This window comes from Oncorhynchus mykiss, chromosome 27 (assembly GCF_057628025.1).
Source record: "Oncorhynchus mykiss isolate SJ-2025 chromosome 27, ASM5762802v1, whole genome shotgun sequence".
Lineage (NCBI taxonomy): Eukaryota > Metazoa > Chordata > Actinopteri > Salmoniformes > Salmonidae > Oncorhynchus > Oncorhynchus mykiss.
This window is the reverse complement of record NC_143048.1, coordinates 40,037,444-40,057,500: the sequence shown is the minus strand read 5'-3', so window position 1 is coordinate 40,057,500 and position 20,057 is coordinate 40,037,444. Positions and strand designations below refer to the sequence as shown.

The 20,057-nt window shown below is 43.4% G+C and overlaps 1 long non-coding RNA gene and 1 pseudogene across 1 annotated transcript in view; both read right to left on the bottom strand.

The window, feature by feature from the left end:
- LOC149971310 (SCAN domain-containing protein 3-like) overlaps window positions 1–4,818 on the bottom strand; it is an 8,738-nt pseudogene extending 3,920 nt beyond the window's left edge.
- The window catches only part of LOC149971309 (uncharacterized), a 41,377-nt gene extending 32,332 nt beyond the window's left edge, over window positions 1–9,045 (bottom strand). The window contains exon 1 of the long non-coding RNA XR_016492526.1: window positions 8,968–9,045. This is a non-coding gene — a long non-coding RNA (uncharacterized LOC149971309). The remainder of the gene's footprint in view (window positions 1–8,967) is intronic.
- Between the last annotated feature and the right edge of the window lie 11,012 nt (window positions 9,046–20,057).

Below are 20,057 nucleotides of genomic sequence, written 5' to 3'. Positions count from 1 at the left end.
CAATTAACAGGTGTGCCTTCTTCAAAGTTATTTTGTGGAATTTCTTTCCTTCTTTGAGACAATCAGTTATGTTGTGACAAGGTAGCGGTGGTATACAGAAGATTTGGTAAGAACAGCTCAAATAAGCAAAGAGAAATGACAGTCCGTCATTACTTTAAAATATGAAGGTCAGTCAATCCAGAAAATGCAAGAACTTTGAAAGTTTGTTCAAGTGCAGTCGCAAAACCATCAAGCACTATGATGAAACTGGCTCTCATGAGGACCGCCACAGAAAAGGAAGACACAGAGTTACCTGAAGACATTAGAGTAACCAGCCTCAGATTGCATCCAAATTAATGCTTCACATAGTTCAAGTAACAGTCACATGTCAACATCAACTGTTCAGAGACGATTGCTTGAATTGGACCTTCATGGTTGAACTGCTAAAAGAAACCACTACTAATGGACACCAATAAGAGTAAGACACTTGCTTGGGCCAAGAAACACGAGCAATGGACATTAGACCGGTGGAAATCTGTCCTTTGATTTGATTCAAAATTTCAGATTTTTTATTCCGACCTCCGTGTCTTTGTGAGACGCAGAGTAGGTGGACAGATGATCTTTGCATGTGTAGTTCCCACATGAAGCACGTAGGAGGAGGTGTGATGGTGTGGGGTGCTTTGCTGGCGACACTGTCAGTGATTAATTTAGGGACACTTCACCAGCATGGCTACCACATCTTACTGCAGCGTTACGCCATCCCATCTGGTTGCACTTAGTAAGACTATATATTTTTTTTTCAACAGGACAATGACCGTGCACACCTCCAGGCTGCATAAGGGCTATTGATCAATAAGGACTCGAGTGCTACATCAAATGACCTGGCCTCCACAATCACCTGACCTCAACCCAATTGAGATGGTTTGGGATGAGTTGGACCACCAAGTGAAGGAAAAGCAGCTAACAAGTGCTCAGCATATGTGGGAACTCCTTCAAGACTGTACAAAATGGTAAGAGAACAGGTGAAGAAAGTTAGCCCTCTACATACACATTTCTTTACAGGAACCTCTTAATGAAAATACTGGCAGATCAATAAAATGTCCTTGTACAGTAGTAGATCTAATTCAATTTAGAGGATTCTAAAATAATATCTATGGGGATTTAATACATTTATAATGCAGAGTTAATAAAAACAAAACTGTTTAAAAATGTACATGATTATTAAATAGTCTTGCTTGACTCAGAGCAGCGTGAAACAGTGATGAAATAGTTGACCATGCGTGGTTAAGCTATTGCTTGTTGGGGGGTATTTTCACACAGTATCTGGGCTATTAAACCAATCGTTGGATAACAAATCAGCTCTCGGAACACATTAACATGCGTTACTGTGTGTGTTTCGATATTCTCTCTCTCCCGCACTTGCTATCTTGACCTCTGAATGCTTGGCTATGAATAGCCAACTGACATTTACTCCTACACTGTAAAAATAGTTTCCTGGAGTATCCTTTAGGGGTTCTTCAAATTGAAACAGTGGAGGAACCCCTATAAGTTATTTGTAGATCCCATTAAAAAGGTTATTAGGATCATTCCTCGAAGAACCTTTGGGGGTTAATTTTTTAAACACCCAGTCCACCCTCCCTACATTAAAAAAATATATTTTAATAATTATAATACAAGTATTTACAATATTGATTTAAATAATTAATAGTTTATTTACTGGCACCACAATTGTGAATTAATATTTACAAAACAAATCACATGACAAAATTGCAAAAAAAAAAAAAAGTTTATTTAACAAGACAGTTAAGAACAGTTATGACGCCCTACCCCAGATGACGCTGGGCCACTTGTGCCCCGACCTCTGGGACTCCCAATCACTGAGATGCGCAAGAGGCATCACTGGCTGCTACTGTGGTCTACACAATGAGAAAATATGGAAAAATAATTAAATAATTATATTTTTATCCTATAAAGCAGCCCATATCGTCCCGAGCCCGATCATCAAGAGATGTGCTGTACTCTATGTCAGAGAGGTGTTTTTGGGACCACATCGTGAATTTGTAGCAATGCAGTTTTCACTGCGATGCTGTGTCTTAGACTGCTGCACCACTCGGGAGGCCACATCCACACGGTTTTTCATGCTGATCCATTGCCTTGCACACAGTATCAAAATACTAAAATACTTCTTGAACAGAGACATTCAATGACATCTCGAAGAGAAATGCTGGACCCTATATCAGAGAGGGGTTTTTGGGACCACATCGTGTCTATAGTCCTGCTCAAATCACTTGTGATTGAACATTTTAACGATATTTTGGAGAATATTTAGTTTTCAAGTAACCAAAAGATATCGGCTGTACTAGAGAATTTAAAACTGTGTTTTGTAAGAACATAGTATATGGGATTGATTTTAAGAACTTAAACTTAATTAATTAATATGATGGTGTTTCTATTCCAAGTAAATTGAAACCCTCAGGGTTTACGGCAGGAAAATATGGCGCTGTACAACGTGACCAGTCAGGATGCAATCAGTAGGATGCAGTACAGTAAGAGCAAAATAACCGTACACTTCCACACTCTAATTGCGGTCTAACCAATACCCAAACGAAGATTAAGTGAAAATTAAAATGTTGTTGATTTATCAAGACCATTCCACATGCTTGTCTCTGAGCAGAGCTGTGTTGACCTATGAATGCGCACTTTTCCCCATTCCACTTTCCTCTTCCATTAATTTTGAAATAGTTTTTTCCAGTAAGCATAACTCCCCATTGCGCTGGTCTGGAGCAACGAAGCAGTGACGCAGGGTACCGTACTAAACTACAAATTACCTCTAAAAAACCTTTAGTTGAGCAACCACTGTATGCTGATAACCTGTTGGCTGCTTTTCCTTCACTCTGCGGTCCAACCCATCCAAAACCATCTCAATTGGGTTGAGGTCGGGTGATTGTGGAGGCCAGGTCATCTAATGCAGCACTCCATCACTCTCCTTCTTGGTCAAATAGACCTTACACAGCCTGGAGGTGTGTTGGGTCATTATCCTGTTGATAAACAAATGATAGTCCCACTAAGCACAAACCAGATGGGATGTAGTATTGCTGCAGAATGCTCTGGTAGCAATGCTGGTTGTGTGCCTTGAATTCTAAATAAATCACAGACAGTGTCACCAGCAAAGCACCATCACACCTCCTTCTCCATGCTTCACAGTGGGAATCATACATACTGAGATCATCCGTTCACCTACTCTGCGTTTCCCAAAAATATCAAATTTGGACTCATCAGACAAAAGGACAGATTTTCACCGGTCCATTGCTCTTGACCCAAGCAAGTCTCTTATTCTTATTGGTGTCCTTTAGTAGTGGTTTCTTTGCAGCAATTCGACCATGACTGCCTGATTCACACAGTCTCTTCTGAACAGTTGATGTTGAGATGTGTCTGTTAATTGAACTCAGTGAAGCATTTATTTAGGCTGAAATTTCTGAGGCTGGTAACTCTAATGAACTTATCTTCTGCAGCAGAAGTAACTCTGGGTCTTCCTTTCATGTGGCGGTCCTCGTGAGAGCCAGTTTCATGACAGCGCTTTATAGTTTTTGCTTCTGCACTTGGAGAAACTTTCTAAGTTCTTGGCATTTTCCGGAGTGATTGACCTTCATGTCTTGAAGTGATGATGGACTGTCATTTCTCTCTGCTTATTAGAGCTGTTGTTACCATTGCCCTGCCAGTCATTTGAACCTTGGCTGGAAGGAGTCAGTGCCATTCTCATGCACATATGTAGGTGCTCATTGGTGAGTCTAGAACGATACTTATTGTTAATTATGTTCATTTTTGAGAAAGAAGACTCACAACTGTATGAGTTGTGCCAAACATGGTCGCGGTGTGCAGTGCTACTTTGGTTAGACCAGGGAAAACAGTCTCAGACACAGCCTGCAGCCAGAACGTGTGGTGATCAGTTAGTTGAAAGCGCTCTCTTAATGCAACATTTTCTTGCAGAAAAATCCGTTCCGTCTGTCGAGATCCAGCATGTGCCCACTTGAAGGTCTGTGTCACCTCATCTGAAAGTCCCCTGACATCTGTGATGAGGAATGGATTCTCAATTAGAAGAAGGAGCTGCTGTTCAAGACTGAAGCTGTCAAAGCGATTTCTAAAGTTTCCAATCAGCTTATCTATGAAGTCAAGATGAGAAGAAACATCTCTCTCCCCCTGAATCTGTTCCTGCACTTTTGAAAAGTGTGCACAGCCTCCTTGAAGATCTTCCTTGAACACTTCCAGTTTCCTCTGGAAGGAGCGGACAGATGGCATCAAATCACAAACTGAATTGTTCTTGCTCTGTAGTTTCACATTGAGCTCATTAAGGTGTGACTTGATGTCTTGATGTCTACCAAAAAAAACTTTAAAAAACTGTGCTGCCTTCTGACTCTTGAGCTGTACAAGGAAAGCTGTTATTTCCTTTCAAATGGACCAAAAGCGTTCCAACACTCTATCTTTACTGAGCCATCTTACGTTGTTGTGCAGCAGTAGTGCATTTGCCTCATCTTATTTCAGGAATTCTCTCAGCACGTGATGTGGATGAGATGAGGATACCCTGAGGAAGTTGATGAGTTTCATCACTGTATTCAACACTTCAGCAAACTCTTCTGACAGATTGGCGCACAGGACAGACTGATGAATGATGTAAGCTGTGAGATCAGGGTTGTCCTCTTTCAGTCGTGCCACAGCTCCTCTCTCTCATCCTATCATGGCAGGGGCCCCGTCTGAGGTGATAGAGATCACTTGTTTTAGCTCTATCCTCTTTCTCAGCATCTCCTTTATGGCCATGTATATGTCCTTTCCTCTTGTATGCATCTCGAGTGGAGTTACACCTAACAGGTCTTCACAGAATTCCTCCTTCTCTGTGTGGTAAAATCTAACATACACCAGAAGCTGGGCATTGTCACTCACATCAGTAGATTCATCAACAGCATAATGCTCTGCAGGGTGCACTCCGAATAGCTTCATTAAAGCTGTGTAAATACATTCTCTGTGAGTATTTCACTCTTTCTTGCTGTTGTTTTATGTGACATTGGGATTTGCTTGATCTTTTCACACAGCTTGTCTTTTTGTTTGCCGTCAAGTAAAGTTTCAGCAACAACATTCATGCGCTCAATCACCACTCCCCTGTCAGTAAATGGCCTGTTGTGTTAACCCAAAATCCAAGCCATTTTAGTGAACATTCATTTGCACATTGTTGGGGAGTGAAGGCATGGGAGAGGACTCTGGTGGATGGATCATACTGGTCTTTGAGTTGGTTTATTTTGCGTGCCCTCACCTCAGACTTCTGTGGATATGTATGCTCAAAAGATCTGTGCTTTGTCTCATAGTGGCGCTTCACGTTGGCACTTTTTATTAGAGCCACAGTCTCTGAACATATCAGGCAGAGTGGTTTGACACTCACTGCGGGAAGGATAAAGACATAAGTATCTGAACATATCAGGCAGAGTGGTTTGACACTCTCTGTGGGAAGGATAAAGGCATAGGTATCTGAACATATCAGGCAGAGTGGTTTGACACTCACTGTGGGAAGGATAAAGACATAAGTATCTCAACATATCAGGCAGAGTGGTTTGACACTCACTGCGGGAAGGATAAAGGCATAGGTATCTGAACATATCAGGCAGAGTGGTTTGACATTCGCTGTGGGAAGGATAAAGACATAGGTATCTGAACATATCAGGCAGAGTGGTTTGACATTCGCTGTGGGAAGGATAAAGACATAGGTATCTGAACATATCAGGCAGAGTGGTTTGACACTCACTGCGGGAAGGATAAAGACATAGGTATCTGAACATATCAGGCAGAGTGGTTTGACACTCTCTGCGGGAAGGATAAAGGCATAGGTATCTGAACATATCAGGCAGAGTGGTTTGACATTCGCTGTGGGAAGGATAAATGCATAGGTATCTGAACATATCAGGCAGAGTGGTTTGACACTCACTGCGGGAAGGATAAAGACATAAGTATCTGAACATATCAGGCAGAGTGGTTTGACACTCTCTGCGGGAAGGATAAAGGCATAGGTATCTGAACATATCAGGCAGAGTGGTTTGACACTCACTGCGGGAAGGATAAAGACATAGGTATCTGAACATATCAGGCAGAGTGGTTTGACACTCACTGCGGGAAGGATAAAGGCATAGGTATCTGAACATATCAGGCAGAGTGGTTTGACACTCACTGCGGGAAGGATAAAGACATAGGTATCTGAACATATCAGGCAGAGTGGTTTGACATTCGCTGTGGGAAGGATAAATGCATAGGTATCTGAACATATCAGGCAGAGTGGTTTGACACTCTCTGCGGGAAGGATAAAGACATAAGTATCTGAACATTTCAGGCAGAGTGGTTTGACACTCACTGCGGGAAGGATAAAGGCATAGGTATCTGAACATATCAGGCAGAGTGGTTTGACACTCTCTGCGGGAAGGATAAAGACATAGGTATCTGAACATATCAGGCAGAGTGGTTTGACACTCACTGCGGGAAGGATAAAGGCATAGGTATCTGAACATATCAGGCAGAGTGGTTTGACACTCACTGCGGGAAGGATAAAGGCATAGGTATCTGAACATATCAGGCAGAGTGGTTTGACACTCACTGCGGGAAGGATAAAGGCATAGGTATCTGAACATATCAGGCAGAGTGGTTGGACACTCACTGCGGGAAGGATAAAGGCAGGTATCTGTCCACTCCTCTTTGAAAGCTCAATTTTCTGTATAGACTTTCTGACTTTTGCGCACGCCATTCTTTAATATCTCCCCTCTCTTCCGCTTTTTGCTTCTCTCGCTGTCTCTCTCTCTCTCTGACATCAGTCCCCTAACATGCATTGTAAACATTCACTTTGATTGGATGAGTTTCGTGATGGGATTTAAATAACGCACTTGAGGGACCTTCCCAGCTACGCTGAGCCAGGGCAGTGTGTGTACATTGAAAAAAAGGGTTTCTTCATCAGTATTTAAATGAACTATTATTTCTGAGAAATGTGTCGAGGTCCAGATAGAACCATCACTCGGTCCAGATAGAACCATCACTCGGTCCAGACCCGGACCGAGGTCCGCCAATTGTGCACCACTGTACTACACATGTAGACAAAAGAGCTAAGAATGAGTTAGTCCAAGCAAGGAGGAAAATCAGTGATGTGAAATAATGTAATTGTGTTTGTGATGTTTACATTAATGAGAGACAATTGGCAGGGCTGCTCACAGTGCTTGGAGAGAAAACATGCAATGTGCCAGTGAATGAGAGGGCACATGAGACGTGGCTTCTGTTCATGTCAGGACAGAGTTGACAATTGTAGTAGAGTGGAGTTGTCATCACCTATCAGGGAACAGGAGGGGACTTAGCTGGAAATATAAATAGCAGGTATATCCATGTGAGCTGTGCCATCTTCAAGATTCTCCATGACATCTCAGAATTCACAAAGTCAAACGCAGACTGAGCATCTCACCCACTTGACACATCAAAGTAGCTCAAGAAACGTTCCTGAATAAAGCCCTGATTATCCACATACCTGATGATAACTGACAACTGCGAGCAGGCTGGTGGAACCATAGGTCCCAGAGCGGTGGGGCAATTTTTACCTCCTGGGGCCTGGAGTTGTTCCTTATCTGGTAACCTAAAAAGGGAAACTATGGACTCTATAGGGTAAGACAGTAATTAATCACTTGTAAAAAGTTTGTATATGCGCTATGATGGGACCAGCTTTTCCTAATCAGGTCACATGGTTAAAAAACAAAACTCCCGGTAAAAACTGCAGCAACCTTATACTTGTTCACATTATTTATATTTAGAATAGACTAACAGGTGGGTTTCCTCTTCCCAGACACAGAGACAACAACTGATAGACAATAGAGCTCGCAGTGCTGAGTGTCACGTTCTGACCTTAGTTCCTTTGTTTTGTCTTTTGTTTTAGTATGGTCAGGGCGTGAGTTGGGTGGGTTGTCTAAGTTCGTTTTTCTATAATTTGGGATTTCTGTGTTCGGCCTGGTATGGTTCTAAATTAGAGGCAGCTGTCAATCGTTGTCCCTGATTGAGAACCATATTTAGGTAGCCTGTTTTCCATTGTGTTTTGTTGGTGGTTATTTTCTGTTTAGTGTTGTGTTGCACCTTACAGGACTGTTCGTTGGTTGTTTATTGTTTTGTTTTCAGTGTTCATTAAAACAATACAAATATGGACACTTACCACGCTGCACCTTGGTCCTCCTCTCCAGACGACAACCGTTACACTGAGTTTGCTTCATGCATTGTTATGCAGTTCTATGCAACTGTAGGCTTGATTAAACATTTATTTTATAATGATTGATTCATTCCAGTTACGCATTTTGGATTGAAAAGGTAGGAAGCCTAGCCAGCCCAAGTTTTGAATATTAACCAAATGTGATTGACATTCACATTTCCTCCTGACAAACAAATGGACTATAAAAACATAACTTTACCAATTTAGTTTACCCTGACCAGATGGACAGCGCGCATAGGCTGTATGCAGATGCTTTTATTAGTAGCCTACAGTTGATCAGACTAAAATGTTTTCTTATTTTCATCTCATACAGATCTCTAATGTTAAGGTGGAGCCTAGGCTGCTGCAACATTTATGTAATGAGTTTTTGCTTGTGTCTGTCTGGAGTGATTGTGTTATCACCTCAGCTAAATAAACACTGGAGCAAAGTGGAAAGCCAACTTCAGCGCGCGTGAAAAAATGTGCTGCATCAACCTCACTTTTTAATTTCATTTTTAATGGATGATGCGATGGAAGTGATCAAGTCATTCTGAATCGATATCGACATCCCAGAGAAGACTAGAAATTTCCAGATGCTCAGCAAGTAAAGCATTGCAAAGTACAATTACTTCTGCAAGTTCCTTGCAGTTGTCCTTGTTAGCGGAAAATGTTCCCTTTCACCTTGCCCCTAAGTAAAAGCTAACTCTTAAAAATAAGCTGTTTGTGATCCTGTTTCTTCTTACCTTCTCGTGTTGCACAGTTTGAATGCCCAGACATTCATCAATTACATTGATGCAGCTTTCTCCAAGAAGCTTGAATCTGATGGGGACAAAGGAAGGGGTTCTTCAACAAAAATCCACTACATTCTTTTTAGCATTAGCTAGCCATTCTGGTGGAGAAAACGTCCCTCTGGAAGCTAGCTAACGTTAGCACTTGCTACTAAAGTTAGCAAGGCAAATTTAAATTAAAAACTAAAGTTCTAAAGCCAAGAAAACAATGTGTCTACCTCCTCCGTCTCCTGTAGTTCGAAGCAACTATCACTTTTCACTCTCAATCTCTATCCAATATGTCACCAACTCACCAGACTGCTCAACACATGGAACCCCCATAATGGTCTGTGGCACATCCCTAATACATCACGCCATGTTCGTTCTCTGATCCTAATCCTATAATTGGATAGACACTATATCAGTTCATATTGCAAAAGCTCGTTGGAGGACGTCCTCCAGAACTGGTCCTAATTACCTTGTAAGTCTATGGAAGAGGGTTAGGCCTAGAAGCCTCCTAGGTCTTGTATTGAAGGCAATGTAACCAGATGAGGACAGAGAATAGCTGTCCTCCGGCTAAACCATGGTGCTAGCCTAGAGTGTGTTGTTGAGGCTACTGTAGACATTCATTGCAAAACAGTGTGTTTTAATAAAATATTTGGTGACGTGAGTATATTTAGTTTTAGTTTTATCTAAAAAAGATAACTTTTGTATTGTTTCATTATTTTGAGATTTTCTGAAATTCACCGAGTAGGATGGTCCTCCTCCTCTGATGAGCCTCTACTGGTAGGAGTCCTCTACACAGGAGAGCAGGGGAGTAAACTGCTGTTTTTGGATTAGGATTATTAAAGTAGAGATAAATCCTATTTCTTATGTTTAATTTTGCTTCAATGCACTTTTACTATTCATTCCTCACCGCCTACCCTCTTTCTCTCTATCTCTCTCTATCCCCACTCCTTTATCTCTCTCTATCCCCACTCCTTTATCTCTCTCTATCCCCACTCCTTTATCTCTCTCTATCCCCACTCCTCTATCTCTCTATATCCCCACTCCTCTATCTCTCTCTATCCCCACTCCTCTATCTCTCTATCCCCACTCCTTTATCTCTCTCTATCCCCACTCCTCTCTCTCTATCCCCACTCCTTTATCTCTCTCTATCCCCACTCCTCTATCTCTCTCTATCCCCACTCCTTTATCTCTCTCTATCCCCACTCCTCTATCTCTCTCTATCCCCACTCCTTTATCTCTCTCTATCCCCACTCCTCTATCTCTCTCTATCCCCACTCCTTTATCTCTCTCTATCCCCACTCCTCTATCTCTCTCTATCCCCACTCCTTTATCTCTCTCTATCCCCACTCCTCTATCTCTCTCTATCCCCACTCCTTTATCTCTCTCTATCCCCACTCCTCTATCTTTCTCTATCCCCACTCCTTTATCTCTCTCCTTCTCTTTCCTTTGGTCTCATGATGTAGAGGTGTAGAGGAATGCTGACATGTGAATTCCTTCCTTCCTCTAATGAGCAGGTGAAGACTCTGCTTTGCATAATATAAGGAGTTTAAAATTATTTGCAATTTTACTTTAGATTTTTCAGTATATTTGAACAAATGCATTCGCTTTCTATACTTAAGTATATTCAAAACCAAATAATTTTAGACTTACTCAAATATTATTTTACTGGGTAACTTTCACTTTTGCTTCAGTCATTTTCTATTAAGGTATCTTTACTTTTACTAAAGTATGACAATTCACTACTTTTTCGACCACTGCTCAAGAGAAGACATGCAATGTGCACATTGCCAATAAAATGAGGTAGAAACTGAGCTCCATTTTCTAACCTGCCAAATGTACGACCATATTTGAGAGACATATCTCTCTCAGATTATACAGATCCACAAAGAATTAGAAAACAAATCCAATGTTGATCAACTCCCATATGTATTGGGTGAAATGCAACAGTTTGCAATCTCTGCAGCAAGTTGCCACAGGGAAAGGGCAACCAGTGAAGAAGAAACAGAAATGTAAATACAAGCCCCATTGTTATAACACTCCACATAGCAATAATATGACATTTGAAATGTCTTTATTCCTTTGAAATATTTGTGAGTGTAATGTTTTTATTGTTTATTTCACTTTTGTTTATTGTCTATTTTCCTTGCTTTGGCAATGTAAAAAAATATGTTTCCCATGCCAACAAAGCCCTCAGAGAGAGAGAGAGAGAGAGAGAGGAGGACAGACTGACAGACTGACAGAAATTAGGACAGACTGACAGAAGGGAGGACAGACTGACAGACTGACAGAAGGGAGGACAGACTGACAGACTGACAGAAGGGAGGACAGACTGACAGACTGACAGAAGGGAGGACAGACTGACAGAAGGGAGGACAGACTGACAGACTGACAGAAGGGAGGACAGACTGACAGACTGACAGAAGGGAGGACAGACTGACAGACTGACAGAAATTAGGACAGACTGACAGAAGGGAGCACAGACTGACAGACTGACAGAAGGGAGGACAGACTGACAGACTGACAGAAATTAGGACAGACTGACAGAAGGGAGCACAGACTGACAGACTGACAGAAGGGAGGACAGACTGACAGACTGACAGAAGGGAGGACAGACTGACAGACTGACAGAAGGGAGGACAGACTGACAGACTGACAGAAGGGAGGACAGACTGACAGAAGGGAGGACAGACTGACAGACTGACAGAAGGGAGGACAGACTGACAGACTGACAGAAGGGAGGACAGACTGACAGAAGGGAGGACAGACTGACAGAAAGGAGGACAGACAGGCAGACCATTTCTCCCAACAACACAGTATTGTGATCCCACCTAGGGCTGTTTTAGCACCACACAGGCAGTGACCGTTGAGTCACAGTAATCTCCTTTTATGCACTCTGGACATGCGTTGATAGTACCAAATTCATTAACAACCGTCAGGTCGCTAATGGCCTGGTACTCAGGGCTCTATTGTCCCTCCATCAGGTCCTAATGGCCTGGTACTCAGGGCTCTATTGTCCCTCCATCAGGTCCTAACGGTCTGGTACTCATGGCTCTATTGTCTCTCTAACCACTCTGACATCAATGCAAATAGAATCTAAAATCACATCTAACACTTACCATCAAAACAGTATGTGCTTTTAAATCTAACCTCACTGTGATCATTGATGTGAAGAAAGAAGTTCAACAACAGGTTGAAACTGAATGGGAAACATGAGCGTTGTGGATGTTGCTTCAATGCCTACCAACAAAATGGAAAGTGCTTTCTAAGGTGAGAATTCGTTAAAAACATCATATGCATATTAGAGCTTAGTACACTTAGGCTTATACATGAGCCCAAGCACCCCCATTTTTTTTAAAAAACAATCATTTTGTGCCATTGTATACTGACCAACAGTATACGTGCAATATGCAACAATTTCCAAAACTTTACTGAAATAATTTCATTAGGCTCTAATCTATGGATTTCATAGTAGGCCTGGGAGGGCGTAGGCCCACCCACTTGGGAGCCCAGTCTACCCACTGGGGAGCCAGGCCCAGCCAATCAGACTTAGTTTTTCACCACAAAATAGCTTTATTACAGACATAAATACTCCTGAGCACCCCCCCCCCCCCCCCTCCCTCCTCAGACGCAGATGAAGCCGGATGTGGAGGTTCTGGACTTGCGGGGTTACACGGGATCTGCGGTTGTGAGGCCGGTTGCATGTACTGCCAAATTCACTAAAACAACATTAAAGGCGGCTTATGGTAGAGAAATGTGCCTTTTATTGTCCACAGCACAAGTGTAATGATCATACTGTTTAATCAGCTTCTCGATATGCTACAGCTGTCAGGTGGATGGATTATCAGGTGGAGAAATGCTCACTAACAGGGATGTAAACAAATTTGTGCACAACATTTGAGAGAAATAATATTTTTGAGCATTTGGAAACACTTCTGGGAGCTTTTATTTCAGCTTATGGAAAATGGGACCAACACTTCCCATGTTGCGTTTATATTTTTGTTCAGTATGTAACACAACCAACTAGACTACTGCACAGCCCTATTACGCACAGCAAAACAAAATAACAAAAACATTTTTTGTTTAGCTGTTTTATTAATTTAAAGAGTGTAAGTAACATAAAAAGAAAAGGAAAATCTGTCAGTTTAAGCTAGAGATATCATTGGCTGTGTCTCAAACAGCCAATCACGTCTGCCTATGTCGACCTTCTTCATCTGCAGTGAAAGGTGGCCGAGCTACAGCGATGTTTGTCAGACCATGAGACATCCTAATGTTTTTCAGACCAAGAGACATCCCAATGTTTTTCAGGCCATGCGACAATCCCAAAAAATGTTGGTTGTGTCCGAACGGTTTGGCCTACATTCTAATTAGACCACTTTATGGAAATATGAGACTCTCCGTTTTGCTCCCTACTAGACTCGTCTGAAGTTGGTAACACTGATGTGCCAACTTCTGTTTGTAGTGTCCGACCCCACAGTGGAATGGGAAGACTCACAAACTCCATGGTGTTCTCTGTTTTGCTCTAAGGCCCCCAGAAGTGTCACAGGACTCATCTGTAGGTAACCCATACAAATGAATGGAAGTATGGAGAGATATATACAGATATTAAAACCTCTTTGGGGTAGGGGGCAGCATTTTCACTTTCGGATAAATAGCGTGCCCAATTTCAACTTCCTGCTACACATGCCAAGAATATAATATATGCATATTACTAGTATATTTGGATAGAAAACACTCTGAAGTTTCTAAAACTGTTTGAATCATGTCTGTGAGTATAACAGAACTAATGTAGCAGGCAAAACCCCTTGTTATCAAACTATAGTTTTGGCAAGTCGGTTAGAACATCTACTTTGTGCATGACTCAAGAAATATTTTCAACAATTGTTTACAGACAGATTTTTTCACTTATAATTCACTGTGTCACAATTCCAGTGGGTCAGAAAATTTACATACACTAAATTGACTGTGCCTTTAAACAGCTTGGACAATTCCAGAAAATTATGCCATTGCTTTAGAAGCAAATTATAGGCTAATTGACATAATTTGAGTCAATTGGAGGTGTACCTGTGGATGTATTTCAAGGCCTACCTTCAATGCCTACCTCAGTTCCTCTTTGCTTTAACAGCATGGACAAATCATAAGAAATCAGCCAACACCTCAGAAAAAAATTGTAGACCTCCACAAGTCTGGTTCATCCTTGGGAGCAATTTCCAAATGCCTGAAGGTACCACATTAATCTGTACAAACAGTACTACGCAAGTATAAACACCATGGGACCACGCAGCCGTCATACCGCTCAGGAAGGAGACACACGCTGTCTCCTAGAGATGAAGGTACTTTGATGTGAAAAGTGCAAATCAATCTCAGAACAACAGCAAAGGACCTTGTGAATATGCTGGAGGAAACAGGTACAAAAGTATCTATATCCACTGTAAAACGAGTACTATATCGACATAGCCTGAAAGGCTGCTCAGCAAGTAAGAAGCCACTGCTCCAAAACCACCATAATAAGACTACAGTTTGCAAATGCACATGGTGACAAAGATAGTACTTTTTGTAGAAATGTCCTCTGGTCTGATGAAACAAAAATAGAACTGTTTGGCCATAATGACCATCGTTATGTTTGTAGGAAAAAGGGGGAACGCTTGCAAGCCGAAGAACACCATCCCAACTGTGAAGCACGGAGGTGGCAGCATCATGTTGTGGGAGTGCTTTGCTGTAGGAGGGACTGGTGCACTTCACAAAATAGATGGCTTCATGAGGAGGAACATTTTGTGGCTATATTTAAGCATCATCTCAAGACATCAAGCAGGAAGTTAAAGCTTGGTCGCAAATGGGTCACCCAAATGGACAATGACCCCAAGCATACTTCCAAAGTTGTGGAAAATTGGCTTAAGGACAACAAAGTTAAGGTATTGAAGTGGCCATCACAAAGCCCTGACCTCAATCCTATAGAAAATGTGTGGGCAGAACTGCAAAGCGTGTGCGAGCAAGGAGTCCAAGGAGAAATTGGCCTAAATTCACCCAACTTATTGTGGGAAGCTTGCGGAAGGCTACCTGAAACGTTTGACCCAAGTTAAACAATTTACAGGCAATGCTACCAAATACTAATTGAGTGTATGTAAACTTCTGACCACTGGGAATGTGATGAAAGAAATAAAAGCTGAAATAAATCATTCTCTGTACTATTATTCTGACATTTCACATTCTTACAATAAAGTGGTGATCCTAACTGACCTAAGGCAGGGAACTTTTACGATGATTAAATGTCAGGAATTGTGAAAAACCGAGTTAAAATGTATTTGGCTAAGGTGTATGTAAACTTCCCACTTCAACTGTATATTTAGATATTAAACCTTTATCTGAAGGTAAACCATACAAATGAATGGAAGTATGGAGGTAGTTTTGTGCCAACAAAAATAAGTGGTTAAATATGTGTTCAAAAAAACAATCTCGTAAATATAGGGCAGACACTTCAAAACCTTATTCCTCATGATTTCTTTCTTGCCATTTATGAATAATGGGTTACTTTTAAATAAATGTTTGTATTTAACCTTTATTTAACTAGGCACAACAAAAGGCTAAACTGTGTTTTCCTATATTGCACTTGTGATTTCATGAATCTAAATATTTATAGTGTTATGTTTTGTAGACTGCACAGTAGCCTAATAAACAAATAAACACATTTCATTAATGAAATAATTATAAAAAATACTCTTTCAAAATGCAGTTGTACAGCGCCATATTTTCCATTCCATCCTAACGGAAACCCAGAGGGTTTCATTTTTCAGGGAATAGAAACACCATAATATCATTCCAATTAATTCAGCATGTACCAATCAAAAGTTTGGACACACCTACTCATTCCAGGATTTTTCTTTATTCAACTATTTTCTACATTGTTACAATATTTCTGTAAATCAGTGATTTTTACCAAGTTGTCTAATGAAGGCAAACAATTTAAAATCCTCCAATCCTGTAGCCTACTCCCGATGGTCATGTTGCACCATCGGGAGTATTTTCCATTCTAGGCTAACTGGAAAACCTGAGGGTTTAGTTGTTGTTGTTTCTGAATGGAAACACCATAATATTCATAAAATTAATTAAGCCACATTCCTTAAAGTCAATCCCATATACTATGTTACACTTGCAGTAGCAGAGAAAATGGCTGAGAATGAAATGACGTGCTGCTGCAGAACGCAAGGTGCGCCACAGTATGACGCAACTTTTAAAGAAGGAACCACTGTATTGTCGCATCATGCAGCCCATATACTGTATGGTTGAGTCCGGCAGTCACTTGCAAGACAATAACCGCGTGACAAAATTTCATGACCACCACAGCTCTAACTCTACTTCCGCTACTTATGGATAATTATAACCCTGTCAATCAAAATGTAGCTATGCAAAGGTCAGTGCCAGTGAAACATCACCAACTATTTCACCGTCTTCAAGCTAGTATTTGCTGGCAGCCCAAAATAGACTGCTCCCAAATGCTTGTTGTACCTGTGCTCAATTTGGAAGATGAAACAACGTTCTGTGGGACTCTGATGAAACTGAATTAAATAGGTTTCTCTGATTTTTTCATATCTCTAAAAGTGGACAGATGTTATTAAGGTGAGTTAGTATTCCACTTGTTTTGCAGATCTGCATGTATACATTACAATAAACTTCAATAACTATTATTTGTTGGGGGGGGGGGACTATGAAGACAGGATTTAGTTATCAGACAGGTTTAACAGATGCATCTCAGCCTCTTGTGAGGGTTGCATTGAAAATGGAATACTTTTAACTTGTGTTTTTAGGTAACTTGCCTCATCCACTATCAATGAGGAGCACCCACTTATACCAGTGATGCATGGCAGCCATTTTGTAGAATGGTCTCCACAGAATAATCACTGCAGTGGAGAGCAGAGGGGAAACTGTACCAATTTGAAGCATTCATTCGTTGACTTTATGGTGCTTGTCATCACAAAAGACATTGGTGCAGTGCAAAGTATTTGTCAGCGACTGTGTGTGTGTGTGTGTGTGTGCGTGTGTTTGTGTACATGTGTGTACAGCTAATACAGCTGGTGACACCTACTGTCTGTCTTTGCAGAGTGATGAAACAGACTCCCCAATACAAACATATCTATCTCTCTCTCTCTCTCTCTCTCTCTCTCTCTCTCTCTCTCTCTCTCTCTCTCTCTCTCTCAGTGAGAGTGAGAGCCTATACAACAAGCGCATTGGCAGACTGACCGAGGTGTGAGGGAAAAGAGGAGGAGGAAGAGAGTTAGAGTATAAAATAGAGGAAGAAGAGCCTGTCGGGGATGGCTGAGTTTAGACATTATAATTATGATGCTGTAAGATTGTCAGCGGGAGGGGAGAGAAGAGCTAGAAACAGAAACTAACGACACAGTAATTACTCAGGCAGCTTTCTTTCAGTGTGCTCCCACTCACACTTGGCAAGCCGAAAAACATTAAGTACACACACCAGCACACATACACACAGAATGCACATGGCAAATAATAATGTCTCACACACAAGCAAGAGTGAGTGCGAACACGCACACACATACACAGTCACGCATGCATGGGCAAACACACACACACACACATAGTCACGCATGCATGTGCAAACACACACAGACACACACACCTGGAAAGCTGCAGAAAATAAAACCCAGTGGAAAGAGTGGAAAATGAGAATGATACAGTCTCAGCATTTCTAATTAGATTTCCATTGTGTTGCTTCGTGCTTCAGATAGATGTACCAGGGCTGTATAACCATAATCGGTAAAAATCATACTTAACGTGGTCTAAACAGTGAATAATTCTATTGAGAGGTATGATGCTGTGTTGTTCACACATAACTCCTGCACCTGGCTGGATCAAAACGGAAGGGGAGGGGAAAGGGAAGGGAAGGGAAGGGAAGGGAAGGGAAGGGAAGGGGAGGGGAAGGGAAGGGGAGGGGAAAGGGAAAGGGAGGGGATGGGGAGGGAAAGGGAGGAGAAGGGAAGGGGAAAGGGAGGGAAGGGGAAAGGGAGGTGAAGAGGAGGGAAAGGGAGGGGAAGGGGAAAGGGAGGAGAAGGGGAGGGGGAAGGGAAAGGGAGGGGAAGGGGAGGCAAGGGGAAAGGGAGGGGAAGGGGAAGGGGAAGGGGAGGGGAAAGGGAAAGGGAGGAAAAGGGGAGGGGAAGGGGAGGGGTAAGGGAAAGGGAGGGGGAGGGGAAAGGGAGGGGGGAAGGGAAGGGAAGGGGAGGGGAAGGGGAAAGGGAAGCGGAGGGGAAAGGGATGGGAAGGGGAGGGGAGGGGAAAGGGACGAGGAGGGGAAAGGGATGGGAAGGGGAGGGGAGGGGAAAGGGACGAAGAGGGGAAGGGAAGGGGAGGGGAAGGGGAGGGGAAGGGGAAGGGGAAGGGGAGGGGGAGGGGGAGGGGGAGGGGAAGGGGAAGGGGGAGGGGAGGGGAAAGGGAAAGGGAAGAGGAGGGGAAGGGGAGGGGAAAGGGAAGGGGAAAGGGAAGGGGAGGGGAAGGGGAGGGGAAGGGGAGGGGAAAGGGCGGGGGAGGGGAAGAGGAGGGGAAGGGAAGGGGAAGGGGAAAGGGAAGGGGATGGGAAGGGGAGGGTAAAGGGAAGGGGAGGGGAAAGGGACGAGGAGGGGAAGGGAAGGGGAGGGGAAGGGGAAGGGGATGGGGGAGGGGAGGGGAAAGGGAAAGGGAAGAGGAGGGTCGAAGGGGAGGGGAAAGGGAAGGGGAGGGGATGGGGAGGGGAGGGTAAAGGGAAGGGAAAGGGAGGAGGAGGGGAAGGGAAGGGGAAAGGGAAGGGAAAGGGAAAAGGAGGAAAATTGGAGGGGAAAGGGAGGGGAAGGGGAGGGGAAGGGAAAGGGAGGGGGAGGGGAAAGGGAGGGGAAGGGGAGGGGAAAGGGAAAGGGAGGGGAAGGGGAGGGGAAAGGGAGGGGAAGAGAAGGGGAAGGGGAGGGAAAGGGAGGGGGGAAGGGAAGGGAAGGGAAGGGGATGGGAAGGGGAAAGGAAAGGGAAGGGGAGGGGAAGGGAAAGGGAGGGGAAGGGGAGGGGAAGGGGAGGGGAAAAGGAAGGGGAAGGGAAGGGGAAGGGGAAGGGGAGGGGGAGGGGAAGGGAAGGGGAGGGGAAAAGGAAGTGGAGGGGAAGGGGAGGGGAAGGGGAAAGGGAGGGGAGGCTTAGTGATTGTTATTCATGCTGTAATGAGAGCTCTTCTAATTTAAGGATTTAGTTTTCAACTCTCTCTCCCTTTTCCTCTCTGTGTCTCTGCCTCCTCTGTCAGGTGTTGTCTCTGCCTCCTCTGTCAGGTGGTTCTCTGTCTCCTCTGTCAGGTGGTGTCTCTGCCTCCTCTTTCAGGTGGTGTCTCTGCCTCCTCTTTCAGGTGGTGTCTCTGTCTCCTCTGTCAGGTGGTGTCCCTGTGTCCTCTGTCAGGTGGTGTCTCTGTTATCACTGTCAGGTGGTGTCCCTGTGTTCTCTGTCAGGTAGTGTCGCTGTGTTCTCTGTCAGGTGGTTTCTCTGTGTTCTCTGTCAGGTGGTGTCTCTGCCAACTCTGCCAGGTGGTGTCCCTGTGTTCTCTGTCAGGTGGTGTCTCTGTGTTCTCTGTCAGGTGGTGTCTCTGTGTTCTCTGTCTGGTGGTGTCTCTGTTCTCTGTCAGGTGGTGTCTCTGCCCCTGTCAGGTGGTGTCTCTGCCTCTGTCAGGTGTTGTCTCTGCCCCTGTCAGGTGTTGTCTCTGCCTCTGTCAGGTGGTGTCTCTTCCTATTCTGTCAGGTAGATTCTCTGTCTCCTCTGTCATGTGTTGTCTCGGTCTCCTCTGTCAAGTGATAAATCTGCCTCCACTGTCAGGTGGTGATTCTTCCTATTCTGTCAGGTGGTGTCTCTGCCTCCTCTATCAGGTGGTGTCCCTCTGTTCTCTATCAGGTGGTGTTTTTGCCTCTGTCAGGTGCTGTCCCTGCCTCCTATGTCAGGTGGTGTCTTTGTGTTCTCTGTCAGGTGATGTCTCTGCCTCCTCTGTCAGGTGTTGTCTCAGTTATCACTGTCAGGTGGTGTCTCTGTTATCACTGTCAGGTGGTGTC